The sequence below is a fragment of the Blennius ocellaris genome (genome assembly GCF_963422515.1).
Source record: "Blennius ocellaris genome assembly, chromosome: 10".
Lineage (NCBI taxonomy): Eukaryota > Metazoa > Chordata > Actinopteri > Blenniiformes > Blenniidae > Blennius > Blennius ocellaris.
Genome location: NC_137659.1, coordinates 11,098,141 through 11,113,176, shown reverse-complemented (window position 1 = coordinate 11,113,176; position 15,036 = coordinate 11,098,141). Strand labels below are relative to the sequence as shown.

The 15,036-nt window shown below is 40.6% G+C and overlaps 1 protein-coding gene across 1 annotated transcript in view; it reads right to left on the bottom strand.

Annotated features, from left to right (window-relative positions):
• basp1 (brain abundant, membrane attached signal protein 1) overlaps positions 1-4,857 on the bottom strand; it is a gene marked incomplete at its 3' end in the record, with an annotated part of 41,989 nt that extends 37,132 nt beyond the window's left edge. Inside the window, exon 1 of the mRNA XM_080503780.1 lies at positions 4,774-4,857. The remainder of the gene's footprint in view (positions 1-4,773) is intronic.
• Between the last annotated feature and the right edge of the window lie 10,179 nt (positions 4,858-15,036).

The following is a 15,036-nucleotide window of genomic DNA, read 5'->3' as shown; positions in this document are numbered from 1 at the left end:
TGAACATGTGGTTTGTCTAGAATTTTACCTCACACAAACACCTCTGCTCTATTTTGTGTATTCCCAACTATATTTTAATGGTTGATCATTCAAACCAATATCTATTTAATGTGGTGTTGAGTTCCAGTATCTATCTTTAAAGCTTCATGTTTATGTCTATTTGGGGACATTTTGAGAAAGAAAAGCAACTTTACAGGACTGACACAGCATACTTACACAATTTGAAGATGCTTTAAATAACACATCGGGGGAAAAAAAGGTTTCTTCTTTCGTTACCCAGTCTGCTGCAAATATGTATCTGCTGATAGGCAAGATAAGAGTTAGAACAAGAAATGAGGAACTAAAGCAGAAGTGTCAAACTAATTTTAGTTTGGGGTCCACATACAGACCAATGCATCTTGAGTGGGATGGACTGGCAAAACTCTCACATTAAAGTTTGTCTTTGTTGAGTGTACATGATGGAAACTCCAAAAGCCTAAAATACAGTGAAATGTACAAATAAAACCATTCTCCCATACCTAGTACATTGTGCATGTGCAACCCACATGGCTGTGATATAAACACAAATCTGCAGAATATATTGTTGTATTGTCATTAAGACATTAAAAAATCCATCATTGGAAACAATCTGTTACTGGGGAATATGTTCCATCTTCTATCTAAACCACTTTGCACTACTGTGATTCCACTTCAGCTCGAACCATCTAAAAATCAAATGTTTACAGTTACTTATTATACTGTGGTGCTTCCTGCAAAAGGAAATCGAGCGTGTAGCTTCCTCATTCCTGACAGTCCGAGCCCAGATAGTAAGAGAGTTATCAATACATTCACATGGACTGTCTGAAGGTTTTAACACGTTTAATACCGACAGATGAGAAACAGGCGCTTGTTCAGGCTTCACTGGAGCTCACGGCTCAGACTCTTTATTCAGAGTTAAACACTCAGCTGACACTTAACATGTATACGCTCACACCACTGTGACTTGTTCTGTCAAACAACTTAAAACAACACGCTGTGAAGAGTGGCCACTTTCCAAGAAACACACAATCAACCCCCTTCAGCAAAAGTTAAAACAAAAAACATAACCCTTCTTCCACAACTGCTTCCATGGTGAGTAATAAAGATTTATTTGATGAATCTGGTATTGCGGCATTAAATTGAGCATCAAGGAAAACAGAAACACAGGTAAAGGATTCCAGAAGTACTTCCAGCTTGTACGCCAAATGTGAAGTGGATTATAATATGAATTAAAATGCTATATGATGTCTAAAGCTTAGATTTCAGGTGCAATGTGAGGCGAGAACAGAGACCTGCATGGTTTGAGTACATCGTCATGATCAAAAGGGAAAGGAAGGAGCATCAGGTGCAGCTGCCATGTGAACGTCGATGCTGATGGCCGGACTGTTCGCAGCCTTTGCATCAATAATAGCAGCAACAGAAGATGTACAAAAAATCAACATGTTTTTTTTTTTTAATCCAATAAGCCAGCTTTACCTATCATCTGTGACAGTCCGTCAGCCAGAACACTGATTTATATTTGTTTAAATGGCCATGTAGTTAGCAAAGATTTACATATATTAATATATATTTTTGCATCTCAGACACTTCTTTAGATTTGGGCATGTTATGCTGGAATCTGACTAATATAATCCTAACAGCCCTTCTTTCCTCAAGCGGAGAAGCTCATCATTAACGTCTTAGTTTAACACAGCGAAAAGCACCCACAAGGCTTGTAAACACTAACACCCTTAAAATCAGAATCAAAAATGTGTGCATAAATATATACTCTAACCAGGAAGAGCATCAACTATTACCACTATCGTGCAGTTAGAAGCACACAGCCACACACTACTGGTCTCATTTCTCATTAGTCCATGCATGCTGGAGGGCAGTCATCATCTGACGACTTAGTTTGCACTTCCTTAATGCGTAAATGCATTACAAGCTGGAACTTGCACTTCTGTAACATCTCTTAAAGCATTTTCGCAGCTTAATGATCCCTTAAAGTCTATTGTCATTCATATACCTTGATTATTTCACCCGCATTTCTGTGTTATTATGACTGAGGAGTCACTGCTTTCTTCACTGAGTACTGCTACATGTAATGAGCCTGCACTGTGAAAATAATCTCATTTTAATGATACGATGGACGAGCACAGACACTTTTTCTTCTTCCTTTTTGCAGCAGTGATGACAGTAGTATCAGGAGTGGTGACTCAACCTGCTGCTGCACCATTCCCCACCTTTTTTTTCTCCACAAAAACACACACGCATATAGATAAATATGTATATAGAGTTTGCATTGAACGGCAGCTGCCGCCGCTCATTGTCTTGTTAAAATTAATAAACATTGGTCATGTGACCTAATAGACAAAAGTTCCCACACACACACATGCACATACGCACACAACACACACACACACACACACACACACACACACACACACACACACACACACACACACACACACACACACACACATACACACACACACACACACAGCATTAATGGATGAGTCACTGTTGAAACTCCTCATCAGGTTGGTGTTTGTGTCTGTCCAGACAGATTAATTACTTATTTCAGCAATAGTTTCATGACAGCCAATCAGCAGAAGACAAGACACCTTACTACCCCCCCCCCCCCCCCCCCCCCCATCGCGAACCCTTAATGTACGTAATGATTTTTACAGTATAACACCACAAAAGAAGATCACAAAAAGTAATAGACCCTTGTATATGTTTCAACGCTCTAAGAGTCATCAGTAAGGTACTTTTGCACAATACTGAAAAATAGCATTACAAAGTGCAACTTATATACATTCGGTCTCACGGGGGTTTTAATTTTTACGAGTACAGCTCTAGAAGGAGCGATAAACGCTAATGTGCTCTGTGCAGCCAACTGACCTGAATGTGAAGTTTCGAACCTGAACATATTAAAAAGTAAATGTGAGTCTGCAACAATATATGATTTTAATAGCAGGATCTGTGTCGTGTGAACTATAAAGCAAATGTAGATAACATGAGATGTATGAAATGTAAGATAAACTGTGTAACTTATTGGAAGGACCTCTTGTCAAGTGAGATGACTGTTGTAAGTGTACAAGTTAAATTTATTTCATAGTGCGTTAATCTACTGACTGGTTTTTTCAAGTGCAAATCCAGCCTCTGTGTCTGACAAGAGCAAAAAAAAGAAAAGAAAAAAAAAACCCAAGAAAAACCCAGAGAAAATGAGAGAATAGCAACATTCAATAACTGAAACCGGAACCTTTTTGCATTATAATTTCAATAATCTTTTGATAAGAATAATTAATTGGATATGCATTCAACTACCCAACGAATGAATTATTTTAACATTCAGCACAACACTGAGCAGCTCAAATATGGTCTAATTCCAATACAGACACATTAGTCTCTCTCTGTGTCGCTCACGCACGCACACGCACGCTGCCGCCGAGGGGGAAAAAAACGACGAGAACGTCCAAAATACACATAATTTTCACATCATAACTGAGAAATACATTTTACAATCATTGAAATACGCAAACAAACCCAGAAAATTGGATGTTAGAGCATCATTTTCCGAGCAATCCTATTGATACGCAAGGTGGCATGTCTCGCATCCACACCCTGTTACCAGTGCGCATGCGTGCCGCGGCAAACAAAGAACCAGGCAATTAACTGTCAGAAGATGGCTAATAAAGTTTGACTCGCTGCAATAATAACAATGCTATCGAAGCAGCACCGCAAGAGTCGTGTATGGATCAACTTAATGCGTGTGCAGCTATTGACTGAAGAAAAAATGTCGGTGCACCGAGTTTTTTTCCCCGTCACCCCTTCATTCTACACATCATCCCCGAATCTCCGTAACCCCCCCCCACCCCCGCACCACCACCACTCTCTCTTTCTCCTTCATCCGCTTGCGATTTCTTCCCTGTGAGATAGATATGAGATCAATAATCCATGCAAGTCGTGACATAATGTGGTTACAGACGCTTGAGTGCGCGCGACAGTCAAGAGCGCAAAATGCACGCAGCCAAACGGTGTCACACCTGCACACAGACAAAGAGGTGGGGCGGGAGGACTCCTCTGATTTCTCAATGTTCAACTGTTTACTTGCTGTAAATTATTGGGGTGGGGGGGATCATCCCCCTTGTCCTCCTACACACAAACACACACACACACACACACACACACATACCACCACCACTCACGCGCGCAAACACCTCATATACCCCCTCCGATTACTGCACTTAACAAGCTGTTGATATTATATAATCATAAACAATTTCAAGGCACTCGATAAGTAATGACGAGTGCCTGAGTGGACGCTGTGCGGAGACGCGTGGGCAAAGCAGTTTTCTTATCAAACAAAAGTGTAAAATAAATAAATATATAAATACATTTACAATTTGACTGAGCGCGTGTTCCCGAGACTGTACACACCCCTTTTTTTTTTAAGCTCGTGCACATTTTGTCACCGGGGGAGAGAGTGGGAAAAAAAGAGGACAGAATAACACTGAATATTTTTTCCCCTCGATTGTCTATTTCAGTTCATTAATTTTCTGTATCGTCTCCTTTTCTTTTCACCCAAATCAAAATTCCTTTGTCTCATCTCGAATTCACATTTTAAGCAGCGTGCGCGTCGGCTCTCCAAATGAAAAAGACAAAAGGGAGAGAGGGGTGGAAAAAAACAAAATTTCAACAAACAAAAGCATCCTAAGAGCGCTTTAGTGTAGAAAATGAGGATACTGATGATGGGGGTCCTGTTCTTACCGTGTACACTGAAGTTGCGACGCTCCCTGTGCTCTCCTCGCAGTTTCAAGTAGCGGCTGCTGGATATTTTGCGGCTTCTCCTGCGCGCCTAGCGGCTTGTGCCTGCTGCACGGAACGGCTCGGCTCGACCTGCGATCTGCCGTCTGCGCGCACACGCACTAACACGCACGTGCGCGCGCCAGCTTTGTGCATGGAAAGCAGAAGCGCGGTCTAAATTCTCCACATAAAATATATTTCGATATGTTTGGACCTGGTGTTGTTTTATTATTGTGAAGCGTTTGTTTTGCGCCCAGCATGTGTTTATAGGCTACTCCTTAATTTACCCCCATAATGTGATGATGAATAGTGGGCGTTTTGCGGTCATGTTTCGTGATAAAGCTGCAACATTTTTGCTAAATTGTATTCATGTTGTCAAAATGTGGTCACTTAATGTCCTCATATAAGGAACTTGCACGAAAAGAAAGACATTTTACCCTCTCTCTCTCTCTCTCTCTCTCTCTCTCTCTCTCTCTCTCTCTCTCTCTCTCTCTCCACCACTGAAAATACTCATTTTAGGAGAAATGTTAATTATTTTTGCTCTTTCTTTTTCTCAGGACATGTACAATTTTCGATGCGCTTGTTCAGGGGAAATTTGAGATATCCCTCTTTTATGTGAATTTTTTTTTTTTTTTTGTCGTTTCCTTGCATCCTTGCGCCCCCTGCCAATCACTTTGCCACCTGATTCTGTTACTTTGCCGTCAAGAGGACCTGTTGGTGAACTGTATGGATCCACTTGTTGGCACACGGCCTGGCGTTCTTTGACGCAAACTGGTGCAAACGCCTTATCTTATCAGGTAGGCTATAATTTACTGATTTTTTTTTTATATGAGAGCAAATATATTTGCAAAAACCCTCCTTATTTTAGTAAATGCTATTTTCGTATTTGAGCAAAGCCTCACTTTTAATCTAGGCAATGCAATATGACTATAAATCGTTTATGTCCCAGGCGAAAATGTAAAAAGAAAAAATACTGATATGTATCAAGTGCGGAAGGAAAAGTCTGGTAAATGCAGTAATTGTTTCAGTTTAAATTGTATTGTTTAATGTGTGCCTGCTTGAAATTCAATGTTAGGACCATGTCGGTCCCATTTTATTGCTGAATGATATAAAATGTATTTTATTCGGCTTGTCCATATTACCTTTGATGCAATACTTAAATATGACCACTAGATGTCAGCATTCACAAACAGTAGAGCCATGACTTCAGGACTCTTTCTGTGTATTTTGACTGATCCACTCAAGACTAATATTTCTTCCACACACCAGACTGTTCTCACCATGTCAGCTGATTCGCACGGTGCAGACCAACTGAGACCCCCTCTTCTCCTTCCAGCCGGAAGTATGTGGGGATCAGACAGAGGTCAGTTTACTCTGGAAGACGCTGTGACCTGGCTGGCCTGGCTGTACCTGACCTCTACACAGACCTGCTGATAAATCCTCTGTCTTCTGAGGTGATCCCACCACCTTGAACTGCCCATAAACTAAAAGTGACCCTTCGGGGGCTGCAGCTTACTGTGTTGTCAAACATTAAGAGCTAATCCCCACAGCACTAAACACATACCACTAACAATGGCGCACAAGCCATTAAAATGTTTATCTACAAGGGTGAGTTCATCCAAAAACCTCATTACTGACAGTGACATCACATCCTGCAACTCGTGTTGACTTTTTGTGCTTCACACTGAAAATGCACTGACAAATGGACATTTCCTCAAGTTTTAATTTGCACAACAACTAAAGAAATTCATGTTATTTTAGATTATTTCTTTGTTTCAACAAAATTGTCCACTTATCAGAACCCTAGTAGTTCTTCTACTTCCTACTGAGCCAATTGTTTGTTCAACAGATCATTTGTTAAAATGCTAATACGCCTTATTTCACAAGCTTGCAATCCTCAAATCCAACAAAAAGGTTGTATCAGCCAGCATCACTCTGCCTCCAGCGTCATCCCATATGTGAAAGGAGGATTATATTTAAAGAAGTAGCACCTCCGCTTTTATTGGCAAAAAAATATCTACTGAACCCAGATTTCCTAGAATGTGGGTTCTTCATAGGAATGTAAATCAGTGCATAACAATGTGATCCAAGTAATTTCTGACTGAAGGAGAGAATTCATTGCAACTCAGTCTAACATATATCAAATTACTTGAAATGTTCAGAGTATCTTGAGTAAAGACACACAGAAGACAGAAGTCAATGGTTTGTGTCCCAAGAAACTTTAGAGACTATTGGCATTGTTTATCAAATAATCTTGCTCTCAATTCTTTTCTTTGTTTATTGCGGAATGTAAACTTGTGTGTTGAGTCCAAGTTTGTAAATGAAGATGGATGCGATGAGATGTGCAACAATAAACAATTAGACAATGTTTCTCTTCCTCCGCACGCTTTTCATTTGCTGCTGAATCATCCAATTAGGAGCAGTTCTGGCCATTTCATTATCATGTTGCGATGAAGAGACTGTCAGTGCCACAGCGAACAGAGGGATATATTGAAGTGAGGAAACATTCTGAGGTTTAAAAGACGAAGCAGGTTTAAGCATCTGAGTCAAGTTCAAAAGAGGCTTTGAAATGTTTGATGTTGTGAAAACAAGCCATGAGAAACCACATTTAAGATGCTAGTTATTATTTAAGCAATCATTGCACTCTCCAATTGTCCTCAGTGTTTCTTTAGTGTGGGGCGGACCAAAGTTGCTATTATTAGTGCAGCAACACTGGGATGAGATTGTTCTACACTTTTTGGAAGTATAACAGTTTCATCGTGTCAAATATTTCTATAACTGATGTAAATGGTGACAGGGTTTCTTTTCAGTGGTACATGTTATGATGGCTTTCAGTCATTCTTTGTCTGAAGTAGATTTTATGGAGTTAACCCACTTTTTTTCAATCTTTTTTGCTATTGCTGCTGCTATTTCTTTAATGTTGGCTTGACTTACATTGAAGAAATCCCATAATTTCAGATTTACTTCAGTCAAAGACTTGTTGCATTTTCACACTTTTCTGGATAACCAAGAATTATCTGCAACGTTTGAATGTCGAAAGTTTTGAAGAAAGTGAATTTATCTTTTGCAAGTGTGTGTGGTATATTTCTCTTAATTTAATCAAGTGTTTAATAGTCATGTAAGTGCTTGTCGTGACCTGCCCAGATTAAAACAGCGTGATGCGTCATCATTTGTCGGTAATTGTTGAGATTAGTATTTAGCTTTTCATAATCACAGGGAGTTGCAGACAAGCTTGACTGCGAGCGATTATCAAAGGCTGTCTGTCTTTTACCATCCCCCACCATGTTTTTCTTCAGATTAGAAGTCCTTCAGAAAGTAATGGAGTTCAGAGGTTCTCTGTGACGTTTAGAGGTTATTAAAGGGAGTCGTTAAGAGTAGAGCTGGAGAGTAGATTATAGTAGATCAGACATATCTTTTATTTCAGATCAAAAGGAAGCAGTCTCCACTCGTGAGGGACCAAAGACTACCAAAGAGTTTACCACTATATAACTGCACATTTTCAGCTTAGATATTCTCAGTCAGTCATCATTCGGAGGTGAAACTATTTGAGAATAAAATGACCATAGCAGGATGGCTGATAGAAAAAAAGCTCTGAGCAAAATGTGCCAACACTGAGGCTGTTTGTCCTCTTCAGGAGAGAAGCCAAAGTCTATCATCAAACAAAATGAAGTATCAGGGTTTTATATTACAGGGCCACACTGTGGCATAATAGTTAGCGCTCTCAAAGTGGGAATATTCCACTTCCAGTCTGGCCTTTGGGGCTTTTTTTTGTAGCTGTCTCTCTGTGAATATGTGGGTGTTTTCCAGGTACTCTGCTTTCCTCTCACAGTCCAACAACATGTGAGTTTTACCTAAAATACATGTGAACGTGAGTGTGTCTCTCTGCGTTTGCCCTGTGATGGAGTGGCCACCTGTCTAAAATGAACCTGCCTTCAGCTGGGATCAGCTCCAGTGCCTCCCAACGCAAAGTTGGATGAAGTGGTATAATACTTGCAAACACTTGTTTTCTACAAACCACAGCCTTGAAAATTAAATGAGCTAAACTGAACTCCGCAAGTGCCCTGAAAGACTTATTATACGTACCTGACTCTGCATCTTCTTTCTCTTTTTCATGTCTTGTATTTGGTTGCTATCATATTCCGGCCGTGTTTCTCTTCTGCTCAGTGTGATGCTGGTTGAAAGAAGTGTGTTTTGGCTGCACCACAGACCAGTGTCCTGGCATGAAGAGAAAGTCACACAGTCTTTTATATCTGCCATCTTTGAAAGGAGTCACAGGAAATATTTCTCCTCCTCATCCTGTTTGGAGGCATTTCAAAGTTTAGATATGCTGGAAAGGATTCAAACGGTTCCGAGTGCGAGAGATGCCCGGAGAAAGTAACAAAAGGTGCATTGGTCCCATTTATTGTCATGCTGTTGCTCCGACCACATTAAAATGCTGAAAGTGTTCCCGTTCTGTGTGAGATAAAGAACTTGCGCACGTGGTCTTATTCGTCATATTCAAAAATGGGATTTTCTAAAACAAAAACACGTGAAGCAAAGAAAGTTTTATTTGCAGCCAACAAGCTGAAACACGTTGAGATTATGCAACAGTTAAGAAGCTCAGCCGCTCCTCGTCACTCAAGAGGAGGATCGACCTCTCACTCAGAATCAACACCTACGCAGCAACTCGTCAAAATCTTTGAGACAGGAGGTCGCGAGCAGAAGCCGGGAAGCGTTCAGGTTAATGTGACCTTTAAGAGGTGGGCAGAGCTCACTTCTCTCACCAAATGCCGTTTGACCCTGATTGGGGACTCGGGGGGCTTAAAGACGATTGCTGCTGGGAAGGAGTGTGTCTTGACCTCTGCCAGCCGCCGCAGGTCAGAGGTCAAGGGTTGCTGAGCTGATTCTGTCCAGACAGGTGAGCTGTGGAGAGTGTGTGAAAGACTATGAGACAAATGACTCAGAGGAGTTTGTAAATCCGGAGAGTACAGCCCTGAGGACATGTTGACGAAAGTTAAATGAAGTATAAAAAGAAATAGGACAAAAAGAACCAACATGCCTGTTGCCTCGTGTCCCTGCTGTGGACTAATCTACTGAAAATGAAACAGAAGAAGAAGCTTGAACATTTGCTTTTAACGGGGTTCTACATCAAACTTGCCATGACTTTTCTTTGGACTGGTTACAATACAGACATTGTGTGTGCCAATTGTGCTTCATTTCCCAGAAAACATCATATTCCCTAAAAAGAAATATTGTGAAAAATGCATTGTTGCATTTTCAACAATTAACATTTAATTAAAACATTTTGAAGTGAAACATGTTTTTTGTTTTTTTTCTCGGTTAATTTTGATGTATTGCACAAATTAACTGAGTCGCACTCTTTGAGGGTCAAATCACTTCATAAAGAATAACTGGTTGGTTAATGTTTGGGCCATTTTCTTTGGATCTCCCCTCAGATTACCTTTAAGGAAGTCTGCACTCTGATCTTTGTTCTGACAAAAGCATCACAGTGCAGCCAAATCCTGGTGGACACACTCGCAATAAAAAAAAAAATTAATAAAAAAGCTGGAGACTTCTAAATTAAAAATGTTTTACAGCTCTGCTGTAGAGTTTAAAAAGTGTCTGAATTTTTCTTTTCTTTTCTTTTTTTTTTTTTTGCAACCCCATACGTGATCTGTGTGCATTGTTGGCAGCTTTGTTTTCATGTCTGATAAATGAAGATGGCTTTCAGAGAGACTTTTAATAAAAAGAACCAAACAAATGTTCCTTTTCAGTTCTGTGTGTGAAAAAAATGTGGGTTGTGTTGGAATAAGTCTGAGGTTTTGAAATGTTCTACGTCCACCATTGGCCTGAAATGGTGCATATTTAGCCAAGGATGAATTACATTTCTTTCATTTAATGTATTCCAAGGCTGGATCGGTATCAACTCTTAGCTGAGAGTGAGTCAGCCCCCTCAAAACCTCTCACATCTGGCAGCTGGTGCAAACCAACACATCCCAGTACACCGGAGCTCGGCTGTAAATATTCCCAAACATCGAGCTACCTTAGTAGACCTCTTGCTTAAACATGCATGTGGAAAGTAGCTGGTTACAGCAGGTCTGTTGTGCCAACTTTAACGCTTTCTTAGAGTATGATGTTAAACGTTAATATCCTGCCTCTTGAACGCCTTTATGTTGTTTTGCATTTTTTTCTCCTTGTGGCTGGCTCTGAATATGTTCCTCTCTTTAAAAAGCTGCTGAGAGTCACAGGACTGACCACCACATGCAACTCTGTGGTTTCAACTTTGCAGAAGTTCACAAGGAGCCCAGAGGAGCCTTGAAGATAAAGATTCCACAGTGAAAACAAGAAGCACCTTGAAAGCCTCCCACACCTCATGAGGGCACAGTGTTCAGGCTTATCGGGAAAAAAAATAACGCACACATGTTTCATGAGACCTTCTTTTGTCGTTCTTGTGCTATGTTCACCATATAAAGCACCCTAACCCTTGAAATTCACAGTTTGTCTTGAATTATTGTGTTTTTTGAGAACTAAGTGATCAAACTGGAGAACACACACACACACACACACACACAAACAAGCGTGCACACACACACAAGAACTCCACCCGCCCACTGCAAGTCAGCAGCAGTGGGCACTTTTTTTTTGAATGACTGAGTTTTGAATGAGGCAGCCCTCGGGCTCAAGCCAGCAGGGGTCAAAGGTCATTTTGGTGTGCTGAGTAAGTTGAGGGGAAAACCAGACACAAACATGCATGCCGGCAGATGCGAGGGCTCCGTGTTGTTAACCTATGGCTGGAATGTTAATGCTTAACCACGTAGCTCATTATCAGATTATACACGCTGCCGCTCCACACCGAGTCACAGAATCTCACAACACGCTCCCCACCAGCCAGTAACAAAAAGGACACGCTTTCCAGTTTTGTCTGTTGTTCATTACTGAAATATTTTTGCTGCATGTACGTTTCGCTCAAATGGTTTGGGCCACTATGAATTCAAAAACGTCATGAACATATGTTGTTAATAGACAGAAATATCTATTTTGGTCACACCAAAAACTTTATTCAACATATCAAAGAATAAGAATAATCAAGATTGTGTTTCCATGCATTTTGATTTTATATCAACATGATAAATACCATCATAACAGTAACATCATTGCATATGGGATCTCTTTATATGGAACATACTAGCTTACTGATTTGTCCTCATCAGTTTTCTTGTACATTTTTCGATGTTGAGTGATCAGTACACCATGCAATACATGTGTATTTTAAAATCGGAACATAAACAACTTGAAAGTAGTCTGTAGGCAAGTTGACGCAACAGTAAAATCAGAAATGAAATCATTGGAGCTTGTGTAACTTTGATTGTTTGCCAAGATGTTTCCAGACCCAAATAATTAACTTAATGGCACAAACTCTTGTGAGATAAACAGACCTTGATAATTTTTGAATTAGTGAGACCTTTGCAGAATAACCTGGAGGATCCCATATGACAATAAGAATGCAGCAGAATAATGACAGAGAGACAAGCCGTCACAATCTTTTCCCTAAATACACATTTAAGAAACACATCTTTTTTTTATTTTGCTTTTGAAAACAGACATCCATCCATCTTCAATATAGCTTTGTCCAACTAAAAAGCACCGATTGCTGAAGCTGACCTCAGCTGACAATGGGTGAAAGGTGTGATTGACCCGGGACAGGTCACCAGCCAATCGCACTGAACAGAGACAGACAGCCACCCACACACACACACACACACACACACACACACACACACACACACACACACACACACACACACACACACACACACACACACACACACACACACACACACACACACACACACACCTGTGGTCAATTTAGCAACACCAGTTCACATAACATGCATGTCTCTGGACTGTGAGAGGAAATGGGACTTAAAAAACAAACATGCTCCAGCAGAATATAGAAAATGCACACACAATTAACGCAAGCCTGTAATCAAAGCAGGGATATTCTCACTGTGAAGGAAGAGAGCTAATCACAAAGCAGTCCACTTTCTACCTTTTTGTACTTTTAGCTGTTTCACATGAGATTTTGTCGCATCTTAACTCAAGTGCTGAAAAGATACAAGAATAGATTTTAAGGTTCAACATGTTGGAATATGACTCATAGTTCTTACATTTTTCACAGGCCCCAAATGAAGTTTGTACATTCAGCAGCTCCTGCTTTGGTTGAATTTGTTGTGGTTCAAATTGTAAATGATTTAATTTTGTATCACTAAGCCCTAATCTTATTCTGTCATCTATCCAGCGATGTCTAACTAATATTAATTCAGGCAAAACAACAACAAAAAATCCAACAAAAATCCAACAAAAAGGGAAGAAAATACAAATGCATGCGGAAAAAGTTCAACAAACCATGAACAATCTGAAATTTTCTCGACAAAAAAGTCTAATCAAAAACAATCCCATCTCCTGCAATGATTTTTTTCATACAAACGTTGGTGAAATTCTGTTGCTTATAAAAACACAGGATTACTTCATCCCTTAACCTGCCCTTTTGCCAGACGTAGACTCCTTATTATTTTGATCACATGCATTACATGACACTTTACACTGAATGCTCTTTAAGCTTGTCAGCGATGAGCTCATTTTAGTTGATTTTTGACATCAAAGATCAATGATGATGTGATGACCAATGTGATTATTACTGTAAACTTCATTAAATACTCATCCTGTTGAAGCCCCCATTTTTTTCAAGCTGCGTGAGCAGATGGGCTCTGATTACAGAGCCATTTTATTTCAAAGTGATTCCCATTTCATTTTGCAGAGCAGGTTGAATGATTTTGGTCTCTTTCAGGGTGCCACTTGTGTTTTAAAGCTATTTTTAAACACAGTAATGATTTTTAAAATGCTGAAAAATCCAAGTATCGCAGTGGAAAAACTGTAAGACATGATGCACTTTACATGCTTTTACAGTTGGTGTGATTTTTTGCCACTTTATTTGATTTTTTTTTAAATATCAAGCTTCATCAAACATGTATTATTAGCATAATTATTATAATTAGTGCATGCATGTCTGGAAATAGGCTGCATGTTTGTAGGCGCAGTAGTCTCACCTCACAATGATAAGGCAATGGGTACAAATACCAGCTGGGCCTTTCTATGTGGAGTTTGCATGGTCTTCCAGTGTGCGTGTGGAATTGCTGGGATTGGATCCATTGTTTTGCAGTTGAAATGGAGAGACATGGAAGATGAATGGATGTCACCAGAGTCTTGGCAATATTGGTTTTCCTAAAAGGAGAACTTGGCCAAAAGAGCTTGGGAACCAGTCCAGTCTGACTTGTCAGTATGCGAGCAGCAGAAAATGTTGTCACCAAGTTGGGCCATTGGTGGGTGCTGTTGTTTGTTTTTGTAATTAAACCACACATATGCTCAGAGAAAGGATAACATGATAAACATTAACAATGGCAATTACACTTACATTCGTACTGACAGGCGATGTTGGATTGTTATTATAGCTGACTCTCAACTATAAAACTACCAAGTCCCAGGAGAATATGAAGTGGGAGTCATGACACTCTGGAGGCAGCCGGCGTTAAGAAGTATTTACGAAGGCCGTGTTGCGCCGAGATGGAGTTGGAGCGTCGTTCCGACGCAACCCCCCGCTGTGCGCACACCTCTGCGCTGACAGCAGGCGGCGTCAGAGAGACAGGAGGGCTGCAGGAGGAGGAGGAGGAGGAGGAAGAGGGGGTGAGGAGGAGGAGGAGGAGCCTCGGGTCCGCCGGTGTGAGTGACTGACTGAGCAAGTGAGCGTCTCCAAAGTTTGCCCGGCGTCCTCTTGTTTCGCTCCTCTTCAACTTTCTTCCCTGTTCAGCAAACTACCGGAGCAGACTGAACCGGACTGACAGCCGGAGTGCGCTCAGGGGCCCGGGCTCCTGGAGGAGAGGAGAAGCCCCATCAAGTTGTTTTTGTTTTTTCTTTTTTTTTCTTTTGAAGAACTCTGGCGTGTCTCCTGCTGGAGTAACCCATGCAACAAAAGAGTAATCTGACTACTGTAGCGCCACACTGACTGAGAGATGATGCACCGAAGCTCTCCGATCTGATGCGGCTCATTGTCGTCTTCTGTTTCTTATATTTTTTTTGTTAGTTTGTTTTATTGTTATTTTGCTGGGAATCCCACTAACAACACATGAGTTGGATTGACTGGACGCGCGGTTTCCATACAGTAAATCCTCGGGGATTGAAATAACGAGGGTG